The 19,528-nt window shown below is 43.0% G+C and overlaps 1 long non-coding RNA gene across 1 annotated transcript in view; it reads left to right on the plus strand.

Moving 5' to 3' along the window:
* LOC134929135 (uncharacterized) overlaps window positions 1-17,165 on the plus strand; it is a 30,788-nt gene extending 13,623 nt beyond the window's left edge. Inside the window, exon 3 of the long non-coding RNA XR_010178312.1 lies at window positions 17,108-17,165. This is a non-coding gene — a long non-coding RNA (uncharacterized LOC134929135). The remainder of the gene's footprint in view (window positions 1-17,107) is intronic.
* The last annotated feature ends 2,363 nt before the right edge of the window (window positions 17,166-19,528 follow it).

The following is a 19,528-nucleotide window of genomic DNA, read 5'->3' on the forward strand; positions in this document are numbered from 1 at the left end:
GTATGGGGCTCCATAGGTGTGCAATGTCATTGGATGCATTTTGTAAGATGAAGTTAGAGGTGGATATGAGAAGGGAAGTTAAGGTGAAAGGTAAAAAAAGTGTGTAAAGATTAGACTTGATATGTATAAAGTTTTGTTCTTTAAGGTGTTTGTGAGTAATTTAATTTGGATTCTGAAGGATATGTGGAGGCAGGGCAGATATATTTAGAATTGTGTAGTGGATAAATACTGACCAGAGAGGAAGATCATTCTAGTAGAATCATTTTGTACTAATTGAAACAGGATGAGATGTATATTTTAGGAAACCAGAGATACTGTAGCTCTCATTGCTGCACATACAGAGAAGTTACTGGAAGATGAATATGAAAAGAGGTACAGTATGGACAGTAAGAAAATCAGAACATACCGCTGAGGAAATGCAACATATAATGGAAATTGAGGGAAACATGAGCCAAGTCAGAGAAACTGAAAGAGTGGCTGGTTAGGTAGGAAGTGGACAAGGGGTGGAACAGTGTCAGGAAGGACAATAGAGTGTTAAGGAGGTGAGAGTGATCAAAAGATACAAAAGCAGAAGAGAGAATCAGGAGTATATGCATGGAGATGCTACCCTTATACTTTGCTGTCAGTAGACACACCAGTGATCTCATTTGTGTGAATAGTCTTAGGTAATGCTGTTGAGGGAGTAGGGGACTTGATTTTAAGAAAGAATTGAAAGAAAAGAAAGTGAATTAGTAGGTTTAACAAAAGCTGTTCAAGTGCTTTGGTAGAAATTGGGTTGTTTTGCAAGTTGTGAAGTCAAAATATGACTTCTTTTTACCTGGTAAACTGAGTGCCTGTTTAAGGCTGGAAATCTACAAGTATAGAGATAAATCATGTAAAGATGTAACTGCAATGTGGGTGAGGTATTGTAAACCTTGAGAAGAAATAGGCAGATAAGCAAGTCTAAGCATTAGGGGTTACACTTGGGGGATATTAAAGGACTGAAATAGTGCAAAATGCAGTATTGTAAAACAAATGTTTACTTTATATTAAATAAAGTATGTGTTAAAGTGAAATTTCCTCCAGTGCTGCTCAGCAGTGTGGGTAAACTTCTGCAAGTACTGTGCCAAGAGAGTTTGTGTGGGGTGATGCGAGACGCTCTTTCTAGATCTGAAATGATCATGCCACTGAAGAGAGACAGTGATGAATCAGAAAAAGACAGAATAGTTAAAAAAAAAGAAGAATTTATTGAAGCTGAGAATAGGATTAGCTTCAAAGCATATAGCTGGTTTTGTGTGCATGTGCAAATGGGTGTAGGTGGTGCATAAAGTAAGTTGAGGCTGAAGAATGCAGGTTGTAACTGGAGAGTGGGAAGCTCATGGAGTTGTCAATGGAGGTGTTGAAATTACTCATTACGAAATTTAGTAGGTCAGAATATAAGATATACTGTATGTGAGCTAGGTATTGAATTTGTCTAAATAAGATACTAAACTGGGAACTGAGATCTGATAGATTATATAATTTACTATATTCCACTTTAGTTTCAATCACATTATATAGTCAGATGAAAATAGTGGGTATATAGTCTCAAGGAGGCTCCTAGTATCCAACAGATTCCTGAGTTGATGGTCTGTTAACACTTCTGTCCAGTATACTCTCTCATCCCTAGAGTCATCTGGGATCAAAGCCCACAACTAATTTGTCTCCAGGTAACCTCTGTTATACAATACAAAGATCCACATACAGATGTAGCCACACCCATCATGTCTACATCTGCCACTCCCCTTCATGTGAAAGGGGCTCGTGCATGTCTAAAGCGCACACACCTTAGACAGGCACGCAGTTGCAGCAAACGAGGCGTGAATGCACCTACAGTAGATGTAGCCACAATGAATGTGGCTACATCTGTATATAACAGAAATGACATACTGTAGTACAGAATTTGAGGTTTTATTTCTTCAGAAAGGCATAAGTTGCTAAGTACAAGCTCTTCACTTAAAAAATTACAATTGGAGAAGACATAAGGAACTTATAAATGCAAGGTGATAGACACTCCAGCCAATCAGCTCCCATATGTAAATTAACAGTTAGGAGCTGATTGGCTGGTGCGTTATCACCTTGCACTTAACACTGCTTTATCACTGGTTTATCACTTCCTTATGCCTTCTCCAGGTTAATACATCTACCACATGGTGAGGCGAAATACCATAAATAAACAAATATGAATTCTTATAACAATTCATAATATATATATATATATATATATATATATATATATATAAAAGAAAGTGCATATATATAAGAAACCTGAATAACCTGCACTTGGTGCCCTCACTGTCCAAAGGATATGTACTGTAGCATCAAAGATGTGCGGCACTCTGAGCTGGATTGAAGTGTCAAGAGCCACTTTTATCTATTACATTTTCGTTAGGATATACAAACAAACATAAAATCTTACTTTGTATCCCCACCACTGTATTAGAATACGCACCTGTCCAGTTTCTCCCAACCGGCGGCTGTGGTACTTAGAAGTGACATCATTGCTTATAGCTCGGCGCACGTTACAATGTTTATCATCACCATCGAAAAATATGAAGGGACAGCAAGATGGAGAGAGGTGCAAATCTTCTTGCTAAGAAATCTAATAAATTGCTACAAATGTAATCGTAGCACAGATATGTTTAGCTGAAATATAAATTATAAAATAGCTCACATAAATGTTATATACTGTACTACAATTAATATACACTTAGGAGCACTAATCCAAAGCTGGATGTATACAATGAAAAAAATAGAAAATAATATATTAAAGAAAGACTATTGAAAGTATGTTAAAGGAATCATATCGTTAAGTCCCTTTGCATACAGCGCATCCAGTTTTTTGATCCATCTGGCTTTACAATGTCGAACACAGTGGAGCCATTTTTTGACACTGTGCATGTATCTAAGTCACATTGCGCATTTACTGCGATGGTCATGCAATGGTGGTCACAGTGACAATTTATTTGCAAGAATGGCCACTACATTGCAGAGTAAATGCATCTTAATCGATACTGTGTATATCTGCATGAAAATATCTTTGCTTTCAACTCAGAATTAGGCCTCGAAAAAAATGCTTTCATGAAACACTAGTTTTACTCAGAGGGTTTATTTCTATGGTTATGGGTTGACAGTCAAAAGGTTGACAAGGTCAAATTTGACACACATGGTCGACATGCACAAGGTCAACATGGTCAGCCAACACAGTAAATGGTTAGCACATAAAAATGTCGACATTATTTTTGTATTTTTTGTGTCAAATTTTTCCTTAGCATGTGGGAACCCAATTAGTGCACCGCGTTTGTGTCACATGGCTCATTTTACTTGCCATGCTTTGAGTTACTATACCTAATCATAGTCTATGTGGATAGTAAAGTATGAAAAAGTAAAAAAAAAAAATCGATCTTCTCATGTGTCACCATTGTTATGCCGACCTTTGGCCATGTTGACTTTTTAACCATGTTGATCATATGCATTTTGACCTTTTGGCGTTGACCTATAGCATGTCTGTCACGATCCGGGTACTGAGACACCAGTTTCTGCCTATTAGGTGCCTCCTGAGGTTGGCTCAGCGGGCCAGGGCCAGACTTTAGCTTAGGTTATTGTTCATAGCACTGGTCTTAGCTGCTCACCTCAGGGTAAGTACTTACGGAAGTGCGGCGCTTCTAGCCCTGCCGCGGCCATCAACACCGCGTCTGGGGCTCCCGACCGGATGCGCATCCCTCATGTCCCTTTGCTGCCCCTCCTGTCCCTCTGGCTGCCGCATATCACTGGGCGCATGTGACTCGGCTACTACGGCCTTCACCACCTTCCCACAGTGGTTGGTTCCCCTTCTGATACCATTCATGGGCGCAGCCATGTTGGACTCCAGTCACCTGTTCTCATTCCTCCTGTCCGCTGTGCTGTCATTAGCTCAGTAATTACGATCAGCCCATCCCCGCTGGTCATGGGGGATAAATACCTTGTATCCACACCCAGGAAATCGTCAGTGCTTCCATTGTCGTCTGTTACTCCAGTGTGCAGTTCTCCTGAGGATTCTCTCTGCAACCTAGCCTGACTCCCCGGTGGTTCCTCCTGCAGTGCTAATCTTGCTCTTCTGTGATCATCCTGTGGTGTCTACTCTCTGGCCTCCCAGCGGTCATTCTTAATTTACCTGCGAACCCCAGCTTCATTCTTCATTTACCTGCGAAACCCAGCTTCATTCTTCATTTACCTGCGAACCCCAGCTTCATTCTTCATTTACCTGCGAACCCCAGCTTCAATACTCATTTATCTACGAACCCCAGCTTCATCTTTTGTTTATGCACAAACACTAATATTATTTACAGCTCCACCTTCATTACCCATCATCACGTTACTCCTCATATGGGCTCCCAAGTTTTATACAGGACTTTGTGTTATTCTGGATTACTGGATACCACCAGTACTGTCTGCATTCATCCCTTGTGATATTATTATTTCTTGCACCTTATATGACTTTCTCAATAAATCTTGTTCAAGTTATTCCAGTTGTCGTGGTCACGCCTTCGGACTCTACATATTACTCCCTAGCACATGTCTAGGAGTCTACTCACTCCTCCTACATTTCGGTACCTGTCAGCCCCTACAACTGAGGCTTCCAGATATCATTGTCAGTCCTCAGTTTTGACAGTAAGCACTGACCATATGGATCCAGTGGGAGATCAAGCCCAGGGAACTAGGCCAATGCAAGAACTGGCAGTCCGCCTTGAACATCAGGAGGCTGCACAAGGCCAGGTTATCCTATATCTCCAGGACCTCTCCTCCCGACTGGATATGATTCAAGCTACCCTCCGTGGGTCAGGAGCGCCTGGTGTGCCGACAGTAGTAGTTCCGGTGGTGCCCCCACCCACCATGCCTATTTCTCCTCCACATCTCCATTTGCCGACTCCTCCCAAATATGATGGGTCTCCGAAAACCTGTAGGGGTTTTCTGAATCAGTGTGAGATCCACTTTGAACTACAGTCTAGCAGTTTTCCCACAGCTCGCACTAAAGTGGCATACATTATTTCTCTACTCAGTGGTGCCGCCCTTGATTGCGCCTCACCTTTATGGGAAAGGTCGGATTCCCTCCTGTCATCCTACACTGACTTCGTGGCAACATTCAGATGAATTTTCGATGAGCCAGGTCGAGTGTCGTCAGCTTCCTCAGAGATCCTTCGACTGCGTCAGGGGACGCGAACTGTCGGGCAGTATCTGGTGCAATTCCAGACATTGGCTTCTGAGGTCTCCTTGAATGAGGAGGCCCTCTATGCGGCTTTTTGGCAATGTCTGTCAGAATGCATTAAAGATGAGCTCACCACCAGAGACTTGCCCTCGAGACTGAATGAGCTCATCTCGCTCTGTATCAAAGTAGACCTACGATTCTGCGAAAGAGTCATGGAACAAGGCAGGTCAACTACTCACAAGACTCCTTGTACTCCACCTCCTCGACAGCCGTCTCCATCTAAAGACGAACCTATGCAGATAGGACATTCACGACTGTCTCCAGCAGAGCGTAGAAGACGCTTATCTAACCACCTATGCTTATACTGTGCTGCACCTTCCCACCTCATTAACGCTTGTCCTGAATGCCCGGGAAACTCCAAATCCTAGCCCACCAAGGAGGGGGTAGGCTAGGAGTTATGTGTGCCTCTCCACCTTCAAGCGACTGTAACCTCTCAGTCTCCCTACGAGTGGCACAGCGTACCAAGCATTTAACTACCTTATTGGATTCTGGAGCAGCAGGCAACTTTATCACAGAGAGGTTAGTCAAGCAATGGTCTCTTCTTATTGGGAGACTGTTATCCCCGATTTATTTGACTGCCATGGATGGCAGTAGGATTCCTGATGCTGTGATTACCTCCAAGACTCTACCTATCTGTTTGAAGGTAGGGGTCCTACATACAGAGATGATTTCTTTTCTGGTAATCCCAAAGGCCACTCATCCTGTGGTCCAAGGCCTCCCTTGGCTACGTTTGCATAACCCCCAAATTGATTGGAGAATGACCCATATCCTGGCCTGGGGTCCTTCTTGTTCTAAGACATGTCTGCAAAGAGTGCTTCAAGTTTGCAAATCTTCCCCTAAATCTTCCAATGATCCACCTTCTCCATATCAGGACTTCACTGATGTATTCAGCAAGTCCTCAGCTGATATTCTTCCTCCTCATAGAGAATGGGACTGTCCTATAGATCTTATTCCAGGGAAAACTCCTCCCCAAGGGCGTACGTATCCATTGTCTCTGCCTGAGACTCACTCTATGGAGGAGTATATTAAAGAAAATCTGGATAAAGGATTCATGAGTCTGAGTCTACTGATAAGCATTATATAATTTATCCAGTGGCTCTTAGAAGGAAGCTCTTGCATTGGGCACATTCCTCTCATTTTGCCGGTCACGCGGGCATCCGCAAGACCTTAGAATTTGTTTCCAGAGCATACTGGTGGCCGACCCTAAAAAAGGACAATGCTGAGTTTGTGGCCTCCTGCCCGAAATGTGCCCAACACAAGGTACCCCGCCAGTCACCCACTGGGCAACTAGTTCCTCTGTCTATTCCTTGTCGTCCGTGGACTCATCTTTCTATGGATTTTGTCACGGATCTCCCCTTGAGTAATAGGTTTAATACCATTTGGGTGGTAGTCGACCGGTTTACCAAGATGGCTCATTTCATCCCACTCACCAGTCTTCCGTCAGCTCCCAGGTTGGCACAAGTCTTCATTCAAGAGATCTTCAGACTACATGGTCTTCCTGAGGAGATAATTTCCGATAGAGGTGTGCAGTTTGTGGCCAAATTCTGGCGCAGTCTTTGTCAAGCACTCCAGGTTAAACTGAAGTTTTCTACAGCCTACCTTCCCCAAACCAATGAGCAAACCGAGAGGGTGAAACAGGACTTGGAGGCCTTCCTCCGTATCTATGTATCCTCTTCCCCGGATGATTGGGATCAACTCCTCCCATGGGCTGAATTCTGCCACAACAAACAGTACCACTCTTCGTCTTCCTCCACGCCATTCTTCACCAACTATGGGTTTCACCCAAAAGTCCCTGAGTTCCAGCCGCTTCCAGCAACCTTGGTGCCTGCTGCTGATATCACGATTCAACAGTTTTCCAGTAATTGGAAGAATGTCCATGCAGCTTTGTTGAAGGCTTCCTCCAGGTACAAAAAATTTGCAGATAAGTAGCGTCGGGCAATTCCTGCCCTTAAAGTGGGTGACCGTGTCTGGCTATCGACGAAAAATCTACGACTAAGGGTTCCGAGTATAAAGTTCGCTCCACGATACATCAGCCCTTTTCTGATTGAGCAAGTTGTCAACCCAGTGGCCTACAAACTTCAACTACCTCCATTCCTGAAAGTTCCAAAAACGTTCCACATTTCTCTTCTCAAGCCAGTGATTTTGAACCGCTTCCATTCTGCGCTTTCCTCTGCTCCCAAAGTCCACACCCAATGTGCCGTTGAGTACGAGTTTGCCAAGATACTTTATTCTCGTATTAGATATGGTCATCTCCAGTACTTAATAGATTGGAAGGGCTACGGTCCTGATGAACGTTCCTGGACAAATGCATCTGATGTTTACGCTCCTAAATTGGTCCGAGAATTTCATTCTAAACTCCCACATAAACCTAAGAAGTGTCCTGGGGCCACTCCTAAAGAGGGGGGGGGGGTGCTGTCATGATCCGGGTACTGAGACACCAGTTTCTGCCTATTAGGTGCCTCCTGAGGTTGGCTCAGCGGGCCAGGGCCAGACTTTAGCTTAGGTTATTGTTCATAGCACTGGTCTTAGCTGCTCACCTCAGGGTAAGTACTTACGGAAGTGCGGCGCTTCCAGCCCCGCCGCGGCCGTCACCGCCACGTCTGGGGCTCACGCCCAGATGCACATCCCTCATGTACCTTTGCTGCCCCTCCTGTCCCTCTGGCTGCCTCATATCGCTGGGCGCATGTGACTCGGCTACTACGGCCTTCACCACCTTCCCACAGTGGTTGGTTCCCCTTCTGATACCGTTCATGGGCACAGCCATGTTGGACTCCAGTCACCTGTTCTCATTCCTCCTATCCGCTGTGCTGTCGTTAGCTCAGGATTTATGATCAGCCAATCCCCACTGGTCATGGGGGATAAATATCTTGTATCCACACCCAGGAAATCGTCAGTGCTTCCATTGTCATCTGTTACTCCAGTGTGCAGTTCTCCTGAGGATTCTCTGCAACCTAGCCTGACTCCCCGGTGGTTCCTCCTGCTGTGCTAATCCTGCTCTTCTGTGATCATCCTGTGGTGTGTACTCTCTGGCCTCCCAGCGGTCATTCTTCATTTAGCTGCGAACCCCAGCTTCATTCTTCATTTACCTGCAAACGCCAGCTTCATTCTTCATTTACCTGTGAACCCCTGCTTCATTCTTCATTTACCTGCGAACCCCAGCTTCATTCTTCATTTACCTGCGAAACCCAGCTTCATTCTTCATTTACCTGCGAACCCCAGCTTCAATACTCATTTATCTATGAACCCCAGTTTCATCTTTTGTTTATGCACGAACACTAATATTATTTACAGCTCCACCTTCATTACCCATCATCACGTTACTCCTCATCTGGGCTCCCAAGTTTTATACAGGACTTTGTGTTATTCTGGATTACTGGATCCCACCAGTACTGTCTGCATTCATCCCTTGTGATATTATTATTTCTTTCACCTTATATGACTTTCTCAATAAATATTGTTCAAGTTATTCCAGTTGTTGTGGTCACGCCTTTGGGCTCTACATATTACTCCCTAGCACATGTCTAGGAGTCTACTCACTCCTCCTACATTTTGGTACCCAGCAGCCCCTACAACTGAGGCTTCCAGATATCATTGTCAGCCCTCAGTTGTGACAATGGCGATAAGTCACGTTTCAGTAGTGGCAGAAGGGTGAGGCATTTTGAGGGGATCCATTTAATTTGCTGGCTGTCAGGATCCTTGCAATCAAGACCCAAAATAATACATTTTCAAATTGTTTTATATATATATATATATATATATATATATATTTAAATATATATTACAATTTCAAAATGTATTATTTTGTGAAAACTCACAGACTGAAGCTACATTGGCTCTCATTCCGAGTTGATCGCTAGCTGCCGTTGTTCACTGTGTAGCAATCATTTAAAAAAATGTCAAAAGTACGCATGCATATGGGCCGCAATGCACACGCATGACGTACGGGTACAAAGAGCATTGTTTTGCACTGCTTCTAGCGACGATTCCATTTGCACAGCTGATTGCAAGGAGATTGACAGGAAGTGGGAGTTTATGGGTGTCAACTGACCGTTTTCTGGTTGTGTTTGGAAAAATGCAGGCGTGTCCAGGTGTTTGCAGGGCGGGTATCTGATGTCAATTCCAGGACCTTCGTTGCAGCAATCATCACACAGAATAAGTAACTACAAGGCTGGTTTTGTTTTGCACAAAATGTTTTTGTACCGCTCGGCTGCACAGGCGTTCGCACTCTTGCAAAGCGAAAATACACTCCCCCGTGGGCAGCGACTATGCTTTTTCACGGCTGCTAAAAGTAGCTAGTGAGCGATCAACTCGGAATGAGTGCAATTATCCTGTCCTGAACAACTTTTGTTATGTGCAGACTTTGGAGGTCCTTGAATCAAGACATGGGGCATGACCAGATCACAATGGGATTAAGACTATGGGGTATATTTACTAAGGTCCCGATTTTGACCGAGATGCCGTTTTCTCTTCAAAGTGTCATCTCGGTAATTTACTAAGCAAAAATCACGGCAGTGATGAGGGCATTCGTAATATTTTGGAAGTCCTAGGAAAAAATCACGAATCAATATACCATCGGTCAAATACGCCTGCAATTTGGTAGAAATCGTGAATTTACTAAAAAGTGCAAAACACAAACACTGCCGACAATAGCCAAACACTGCCGTGATGAAATACAAATCGTGAAAAAGTGCTAAAAAAAACAGACCTGCTTTTTTATCCCATGTTTGTATAGGCATGCACGGATCCATGAGATCCGTGCATGTTTTTCAGTGGGAAGGGGTGGGAAATGTTATAATTTAAAAAAAAAAAAATGCGTGGGGTCCCCCCTCCTAAACCAAACCAGCCTCGGGCTCTTTGAGCCGGCCCTAGTTGCAAAAATATGGGGAAAAAATTGACAGGGGTTCCCCCATATTTAAGCAACCAGCACCGGGCTCTGCGCCTGGTCCTGGTTCCAAAAATACGAGGGACAAAAAGCGTAGGGGTCCCCCGTATTTTTGAAACCAGCACCGGGCTCCACAAGCTGGACAGATAATGCCACAGCCGGGGGTCACTTTTATACAGTGCCTTGCGGCCGTGGCATCAAATATCCAACTAGTCACCCCTGGCCGGGGTACCCTGGGGGAGTGGGGACCCCTTCAATCAAGGGGTCCCCCCCCAGCCACCCAAGGGCCAGGGGTGAAGCCCGAGGCTGTCCCCCCCATCCAATGGGCTGCGGATGGGGGGCTGATAACCTTTGTTGAAAGTAATGAATATTGTTTTTAGCAGCAGTACTACAAGTCCCAGCAAGCCTCCCCCGCAAGCTGGTACTTGGAGAACCACAAGTACCAGCATGCGGCGGAAAACCGGGCCCACTGGTACCTGTAGTACTACTACTAAAAAATACCCCAATAAAGACATTACACACACACCTTGAAAGTATAACTTTAATGCATACATACACACCACCAAATACACATACTTACCTTATGTTCACACGAGGGTCGGTCCTCTTCTCCAGTAGAATCCATGGTGTACCTGTTGAAAAAATCCTACTTACCAAATCCAGTGTAGAGGGCTCCTCGGATAATCCATTTGTAATCCACGTACTTGTAAAAATAAAAAAACGGGACACCCGACCACGAACTGAAAGGGGACCCATGTTTTCACATGGGACCCCTTTCCTCGAATGCCAGAAACCCCCTCTGACTGATGTCTAAGTGGGTTTCTTCAGCCAATCAGGGAGCGCCACGTTGTGGCACCCTCCTGATCGGCTGTGTGCTCCTGTACTGTCTGACAGGCAGCACACGGCAGTGTTACAATGTAGCGCCTATGCGCTCCATTGTAACCAATAGTGGGAACTTTGTGGTCAGCGGTGAGGTCACTTTCGGTCAACCGCTGACCTCAAAGTTCCCACCATTGGTTACAATGGAGCGCATAGGCGCTACATTGTAACACTGCCGTGTGCTGCCTGTCAGACAGTACAGGAGCACACAGCCGATCAGGAGGGTGCCACAACGTGGCGCTCCCTGATTGGCTGAAGAAACCCACTTAGACATCAGTCAGAGGGGGTTTCTGGCATTCGGGGAAAGGGGTCCCATGTGAAAACATGGGTCCCCTTTCAGTTCGTGGTCGGGTGTCCCGTTTTTTTATTTTTACAAGTACGTGGATTACAAATGGATTATCCGAGGAGCCCTCTACACTGGATTTGGTGAGTAGGATTTTTTCAACAGGTACACCATGGATTCTACTGGAGAAGAGGACCGACCCTCGTGTGAACATAAGGTAAGTATGTGTATATGGTGGTGTGTATGTATGCATTAAAGTTATACTTTCAAGGTGTGTGTGTAATGTCTTTATTGGGGTATTTTTTTAGTAGTAGTACTACAGGTACCAGCGGGCCCGGTTTTCCGCCGCATGCTGGTACTTGTGGTTCTCCAAGTACCAGCTTGCGTGGGAGGCTTGCTGGGACTTGTAGTACTGCTACTAAAAACAATATTCATTACTTTCAACAAAGGCTATCAGCCCCCCATCCGCAGCCCATTGGATGGGGGGGACAGCCTCGGGCTTCACCCCTGGCCCTTGGGTGGCTGGGGGGGGACCCCTTGATTGAAGGGGTCCCCACTCCCCCAGGGTACCCCGGCCAGGGGTGACTAGTTGGATATTTGATGCCACGGCCGCAAGGCACTGTATAAAAGTGACCCCCGGCTGTGACATTATCTGTCAAGCTAGTGGAGCCCGGTGCTGGTTTCAAAAATACGGGGGACCCCTACGCTTTTTGTCCCTCGTATTTTTGGAACCAGGACCAGGCGCAGAGCCCGGTGCTGGTTGCTTAAATATGGGGGAACCCCTGTCAATTTTTTCCCATATTTTTGCAACCAGGGCCGGCTCAAAGAGCCCGAGGCTGGTTTGGCTTAGGAGGGGGGACCCCACACTATTTTTTTTTTAAGTTTAAACATTTTTTTATTTTTTTTACAAGGTGCACAATGAAGCCCGGCATGGATCTCTCAGATCCGGCCGAGATTCATTGTATTAAAGTCGGCAGTGTTTTACAAGTCACTCACGTAAAACACTGCCTAAAAAAACGAATGACATCGACATCGGAAAAACCGAAAATGCAGAATACGGCAGCTTAGTAAATTAGTCGTAATCAATTCAAAAAGTTGCATATTTACACTTTCGATGTCATTCGTGATTGAACTTTGACCTCAAATGGGAAAATACGATTCTTAGTAAATTTACCCCTATGTCACAATGGTCTCCATTCTCTGTAAGTGTTCATAGTGCTTTTGCATTCCTAGGTTGCCCTTTGCACATACAGTATCACAGATTCTCCAAAGACCCATTTTTTGCTTGATACTGTACATTGGCCCTCATTCTGAGTTGTTCGCTCGCTAGCTGCTTTTAGCAGCCGTGCAAACGCTAAGCCGCCGCCCTCTGGGAGTGTATCTTAGCTTAGCGGAAGTGCGAATGAAAGGATCACACAGCGGCTAAAAAATAATTTTGTGCAGCTTCAGAGTAGCTCCAGACCTACTCCTAGCTTGCGATCACTGCAGACTATTTAGTTCTGTTTTGACGTCACGAACACACCCTGCATTTAGCCAGCCACGCCTATGTTTCCCCAGCCACTCCTGCGTTTTTATCTGACACGCCGGCTTTTTTACACACACTCCCCGAAAATGGTCAGTTACCACCCAGAAACACCCACTTTCTGTCAATCACTCTGCGGCCAGCAGTGCGACTGAAAAGCATCGCTAGACCTTGTGTGAAACTGCATCGGCTTTTGTAAAAGTACATCATGCGCGCGCATTGAGCCGCATACGCATGTGCAGAAGTGCCAATGTTTAGCCTGATCGCTGCGCTGCGAATGGCAGCTAGCGATCAACTCAGAATGACCACCCTTGTTTGATATATGCAGAGCAGAAATTATCATGGCCTACAAATATCTCACAAAAATGTCCATGGGTGATACAGATAACTAAAACTAGGACTGTCCCAGCTATGTTAGTGTTTCTTGGGCATTGATTGATAAAGTATGTGATAGCCGCTATAAGCAAGCAAAATAATTCAATAATCTAGGAACCTAAATCCTTAGAGCAGGCTTTCCCAACCACGGACCTCAAGGCACACTAACAGTGCAGGTTTTAGTGATATCCAAGCTTCAGCACAGGTGACTTAATTAGTAGCTCACTTATTTTTATTTAACTGTCTGTGCTGCAGCCTGGATATCACTAAAACCTGCACTTTTGGTGTGCCTTGAGGACCGTGGTTGGGAAAGCTTGCCTTAGAGTGATCCCTCATTGTTTATAATGTAAGCAAAGGTTAACTAATTTGTGTTGGGAAGCTAATTCCAAGCAGTCTGCTTCACTTTATTCATTGGGAATCCTTTTCCCAGTCTATTGGAAATGGAGACTGCTTGCATTTTGCAAACTCACCCCTCCTTCCAGTATTTACAAACCATTATATGTAAAAGAAGTTTGATGAGGATAGCCATCATATATTTTCTGTCTAAAACCAGATCAGATTACCAAGTTACAATAGACAAGAGAAGCAAGCAAACACTTTCTATTGTTTTGTATTGTTTGAAGCAGACACATGCAATGTTGACATCACAAACCCATGGGTGTAACTATAGTAGGTGCAAGGGATGCTATTGCTATGGGGCCCAGAGGTTTAGAGGGCCTGGACCCAGGTTATAAAGTTGCATACCAATTTTCCATATTTGCCTTCTTAGCAACTGGGTCTGATACATTACCTAGCCTTAATTGTGTGACATTACATTTTCAGTGAGAGGAGTGTGTAGTGGATGATGTAATGGTAATGGAGCATTGTATGTGGCATAATATGAACTGGAGGGCACTCTTATGTGACAAAGTATGAATCGGGGACACTGTGATATGGCATAATATGAACAGTAGACACTGTATGTCATAATCTGAATTGGGGATACTGTGTGGCATAATGTGTACTGGCAGCCCTACAATGTGACATCTTGTAAATTAGGGAACTATGATGGTTCATAAAACATACAAGGGTACTAGTATGGTGCATAAAATTAACTAGGGCACTACTATGGTTCAGAGATCGAACTAGGACACTATTATAGGGCTTAAAATGAATAACTGCTGCAGAGAGGTGTCTCTCAAGAAACATTGGGACAGGGGTCCTTTCAATGTGTTGCTATGGTTGTGGTTATGCACCTGCACAAACCCATTATAAAAATCCCCCAGAATGTTACAAAATCTTCACAGTGGTAGACTGAAGAGGCTGGTGTCTGCATAAGGAGAGAAGGTAGTGTTTGGAGATTTTTTGGGGCATTAGAAAAATATTACTTTTAGTTGACTTATCTTATTATCTGTTGTGTTGACTATTGTAAGAGTTTATTCCATTTTATTGGCACTTGTCTATTTATTATTTTTCTTGTCAACGTTAATTTGTGTGTGCTTGTGGTGTGTTTGTTGATATTGTATTTTTACTTTTATGGAGTCCATACATTCAATAGGTATCAGGAAAAATGCCCCATTCTGCCAGCATTTAGGTTGGAGATACGGGAAATACAACATTTTGGCAAACCTTGATTTACCAATTCCAATCAAAAAATATTGGGATCAGTGATTCAGGTATTTTTAAAGTGCAGTTTTTTTAACCATACCTCAACAGACCACTGATCGTTAATGTCAACTAATCACTATTTGGCAGATCAGTTTGGCATCAGCAGAGCTAAGAATCAGCCCATAGATGTATGGGCCCCATTAGTATAGTTAGTATTTTTCTTTGTTTGCTTTATCTGTGTTATTTTTTTAGTTTTAGTATGGAAGTGGATAGAAAAAGGAGATGCAGCTAAACGCTGAGATAGGGAAGGGAGCATAGCTGCGAGATTTGGATTCAAAGGAGCAGATGCATGATCGTCTGCTATCAAATACAAAAGCAGGGTGAAATATCAGATTGAATTGTGATGACGATGTGGCCCTTGTAAATGTGGTCAATATACACTATAATGTGTTAAATTGGAGACTGGCAAAAAGAACCACATGGTGTAGAAAGACAGCAAATGTGACAGACAGTGGTGCAGACTGTCAGTGCCATAGGCCACATTAAGCAGGATGTGACGTAAAAATAAGAGTCAAATCAAATATGCCATGTTGCAAGGCAAACAGCTGGTGCCCCCACCCCACCCGCTGTGATGGACTACTGGAGTATGAGGAGCTGTTGTGTGGCATTATTCCAACTGAGGTAGTTCAAACCCTCAATAGCCATAACATGGATGCCCTGTCATGGTCTGGAGATTGAGTACAATTTTGTATGCTCACTTTGTCATATTAATTGTTTGCATACATACTGTATATAACATACGCTATACAAGTGAGACAGTCAGTGTCAGCTCCAGAGGTGGGGCTGCAGCACATTTCAAAATCCAAGTAGGGGACCCACACCGCCTGCTAGTGAGACTTGGCATGTGAGGTTTGGCAGCATTTAGGGTGGCAGTTGGTGTGGGTCTCCTATTTGAATTTTGAATTTCGCTGCAGCCCTACATCTGAAGCTGTACTGGTTATAGTCATCCTTAGCTGAAATTTGAATTAATGTCTCCAGTACCACTAATCAGTAATGGTACTTAGATTACCCCAAATGGTGTTAAATTACAAAAAAAAGGCTGCAAGAAATTTCAATGATAGTGGGCCCATAGCTGTTGGGAGTACAATGTGTACTTGGGTCAGTAATTGGTTAGATAATAGGGAGCAGCGGTTAATGGATCTTTTTCAAATTGGACTAAAGTGCTAAGTGGGGTGCTGCAAGGGTCTGTACTCATACCACTATTGTTCAACATCTTCATTAACGACCTAACAGTAGGTCTAGAGAGCATGGTGTCAATTTTTGCTGACGATAACAAATTGTGTAAGGTTATAAATACGGAGGGGGATGCGGAGTCTCTTCAGAACAACTTAGTTAAACTAGAAGCATGAGCAGCAAAATGGAGAATGAGATTCAATACAGACAAGTGTAAGGTAATGCACTGTGGTAGCAAGAACAAAAATAACACCTACATACTAAATGGAGTAATATTAGGAGATTCTGTACTGGAAAAAGACTTAGGTGTTCACATAGAAAACAAACAAAGCAGCAGTACCCAAAGTAGAATTGTAGCAAAAAAGGCTAATAAGATATTAGCATGCATAAAGCGGGGAATTGATGCAAGGGACGAGAGTATTATACTCCCATTATATAAATCACTAGTGAGGCCTCATCTTGAATACTGTGTGTAATTTTGGGCACCATACTACGAAAAGGATATCCTGGAGCTAGAAAAGGTTCAGAGGCGGGCAACCAAACTAATTAAGGGCATGGAGATGCTGGAATACGAGGAAAGGCTTGCAAGGCTAGGCATGTTTTCATTGGAAAAGGAGGAGACTAAGAGAGGACATGATCAACATCTACAAATATATAAGGGGACAATACACAGAACATGCAAGGGACCTGTTAGGTTAGAGGAGAGAAGTTTCCGCACTTTGAGGCAAAAAGGTTTTTTCACAGTAAGGACAATACATGTTTGGAATTTCCTGCCTGAGAGTGTAGTAACGGCGGACTCAGTTAACACCTTTAAGAATGCATTAGATAAATTCCTATTGGATAAATATATTCAGGGATATGGTGCTAGACAAGTATTATAGTTAATATATCTAGACCTAAACTAAAATAACTAGTCCTAAAATAAACTGCATAGGAGTCCTCAAACAGGTTGAACACGATAGACAAATTGTCTTTTTTCAACCTTAAATACTATGTTACTATGTTATTATGTAACTTCACTGTTGTGTGGTCATGTAGATGGTGTATTTTAACCACAACCATTTTTTATGTGTTTATTCACAGCACCACAAAAGAAGACATGAATTTCCAAGCCTAGTATATTTGAAGATGATAATGTGGAAGGCAAGTTAAATGTAACAATGTACTATTCATAGTGCCCATAGATACATATTTGCATTGTTAATTAAAAAATGCTCTTTATCATGTAGGTCCATGAAGGCCTATGTCCCTGCCTCCACCACTGCAGCATCGTCAACTTCAAAGTACACCAAGTCCTGGATTCACTAAACAATTAAGGGACACATCCACTCCACCTTGTGGACAGCCTGTATGTGTGTTCCTGTCTATAATCCAAACACAAAAATGGTTGTCACATGTGATGTAAGTACTATAATGTACAAAAGAACACTTTCCTATAAATAGCCAGGGAGTGGTGTTTATTTGCATTAATTCTTATTTATAGAGCAGTTTAAGTGCTAGTTTTTAGATATACTAAAGCTACAATTTAGTTGCATTCTATTTTATGTGTTAACAGTGAGGGCAATATGCAATTGTTTATTTCTGCAGCCTCCTTTATAACAAATGACAAACTAGAAATGTGCTTAAAAAAGACCATGATACACTGCTGAAATTAAATAATTGTAATCAAAAGCACGCTTACCTCAACATCACCAAATTCTCAAACCCAAGCACCCATGGCCACAACTGCCACAGATTATGGGGCTCCATTTCTACATGTTGTTGCTTCATTTGAGGACATACAGGTACTACTGATTGTGATGGGGATGTTACATTTACTTGCAGACAGCAGTATCATAATTGTATTGTATGTAAAAGTATGTAGAATATTGTTTTATTTCATCTAGATGGATCAGTAGCATATGTCCTATAGGTGACCCTACACAGACCGGTAAGGAGGGAAATTAATGCCTCCTTGATTGAGGAAATTAGATAATGATCCCTTATCCAGACCCAAATAAAACTGGAGGATGGGATACATTCATTCTCCAACAGCCAGATCAGATCTGGAAGCTTAGGAGAGTTTCACCTCCAGGAAGGAGTGGAATGTCATGCCCATCTGGATTAACTCCCCCTCCCCTATCTATTGCAAGACAGACTTGGGAGTCTATGATCCCTTAAATATCCAGTGTCCAGTACTGAGCTAGTTAAAAAAAAAAACAGCAGGTGGGAGGGAGGAGTGCAGCTGTGGAGGTATATTGCACTTGTCCATCAATGTTGTGTGTTCATTCTTTTTGGGGATTCAGCCACATGAGCTGAAGGTGAACCATCCTACATGTGAAGTCCCTCTACATTGGAAGTTCTTTTGGGCAAATGTTAGGCTTCTGAAATATTCAATTGCTTTTGTTTCTGAGATTTATGTACTGTATTTCTGTCCATTTGTTATCTATCAATTTTAAAATCATTCCTTGGATTATTTTGTTCAAATTAAAAGATAATTAATTCTAGCACAGTCCCTGTGTCTCTTGGTGAGTCTGCGAGCCTGTGAGAACAAAGCTACATATTTAAGTGCAAGTGAGTGTGCAATTAATAATTCTGTATGGTGGTAAGAGCAAGAGCTTACGTAGTGTGGTATCATTAAAGGAACTTTTGCTTGAGGTAGTTACCGGTATTCAGTAACCACACATGCTGAGGTAACCATAAATCACTGGTGGCAATTCTCAGATTGACATATCTGAAGAATCGGCAGGCTAGTCATAGTAACATAGTAACATAGTAACATAGTATTTGAGGTTGAATAGAGGCAAATTGCCATTCGTGTTCAACCTGTTTTAAGTTGTGATGATTCTACATACTTGCTGAATAATGTTTTATGACTAGTTAGCTACTATAACTCATGTTACCCCTGAATTAACCACGTTGATATCTTAAGTATTATAACCTTGGATAGCTTTTTCATTCAGAAATTTATCCATTCCTTTTTTAAATCCAATTACAGAGTCTGCCATTACCACCTTCCCTGGCAGGGAATTCCACATCCTGATTGCCCTAACAGTGAAGAACCCTTTCCTCCGTTGCATTCGAAACTTTCTCTCCTCCAATTGCAGCGAGTGCCCACGTGTCCTAAACTGTGTTCTTTCAATAAAAAATTCCTCTGATAACTATTTGTGATGTCCCTTTACATATTTGAAGATATTAATAATATCTCCTCTTAGTCGCCTCTTTTCTAGTGTATACATATTCAGCCTAGTAAGTCTTTCCTTATAGTCCAGTCCTTCTAGGCTTTTAATCAATTTAGTAGCTCGCCTTTGAACACTTTCGAGTTCACTGATGTCTTTTTTATACAATGGTGCCAAAAACTGAACACAATATTCCAGGTGCGGATGTACCAATGCCTTAAACAGCGGCATGATTACATCCGAGTCCCTTGTCTCAAGTCCCCTTTTTATACACGCTAGCACCTTACTTGCCTTCTTTACTGCGTTTTGACATTGTGTATCGTTATTAAGCCTATTATCAATGAAT

Source organism: Pseudophryne corroboree, chromosome 5 (assembly GCF_028390025.1).
Source record: "Pseudophryne corroboree isolate aPseCor3 chromosome 5, aPseCor3.hap2, whole genome shotgun sequence".
NCBI classification, from domain to species: domain Eukaryota; kingdom Metazoa; phylum Chordata; class Amphibia; order Anura; family Myobatrachidae; genus Pseudophryne; species Pseudophryne corroboree.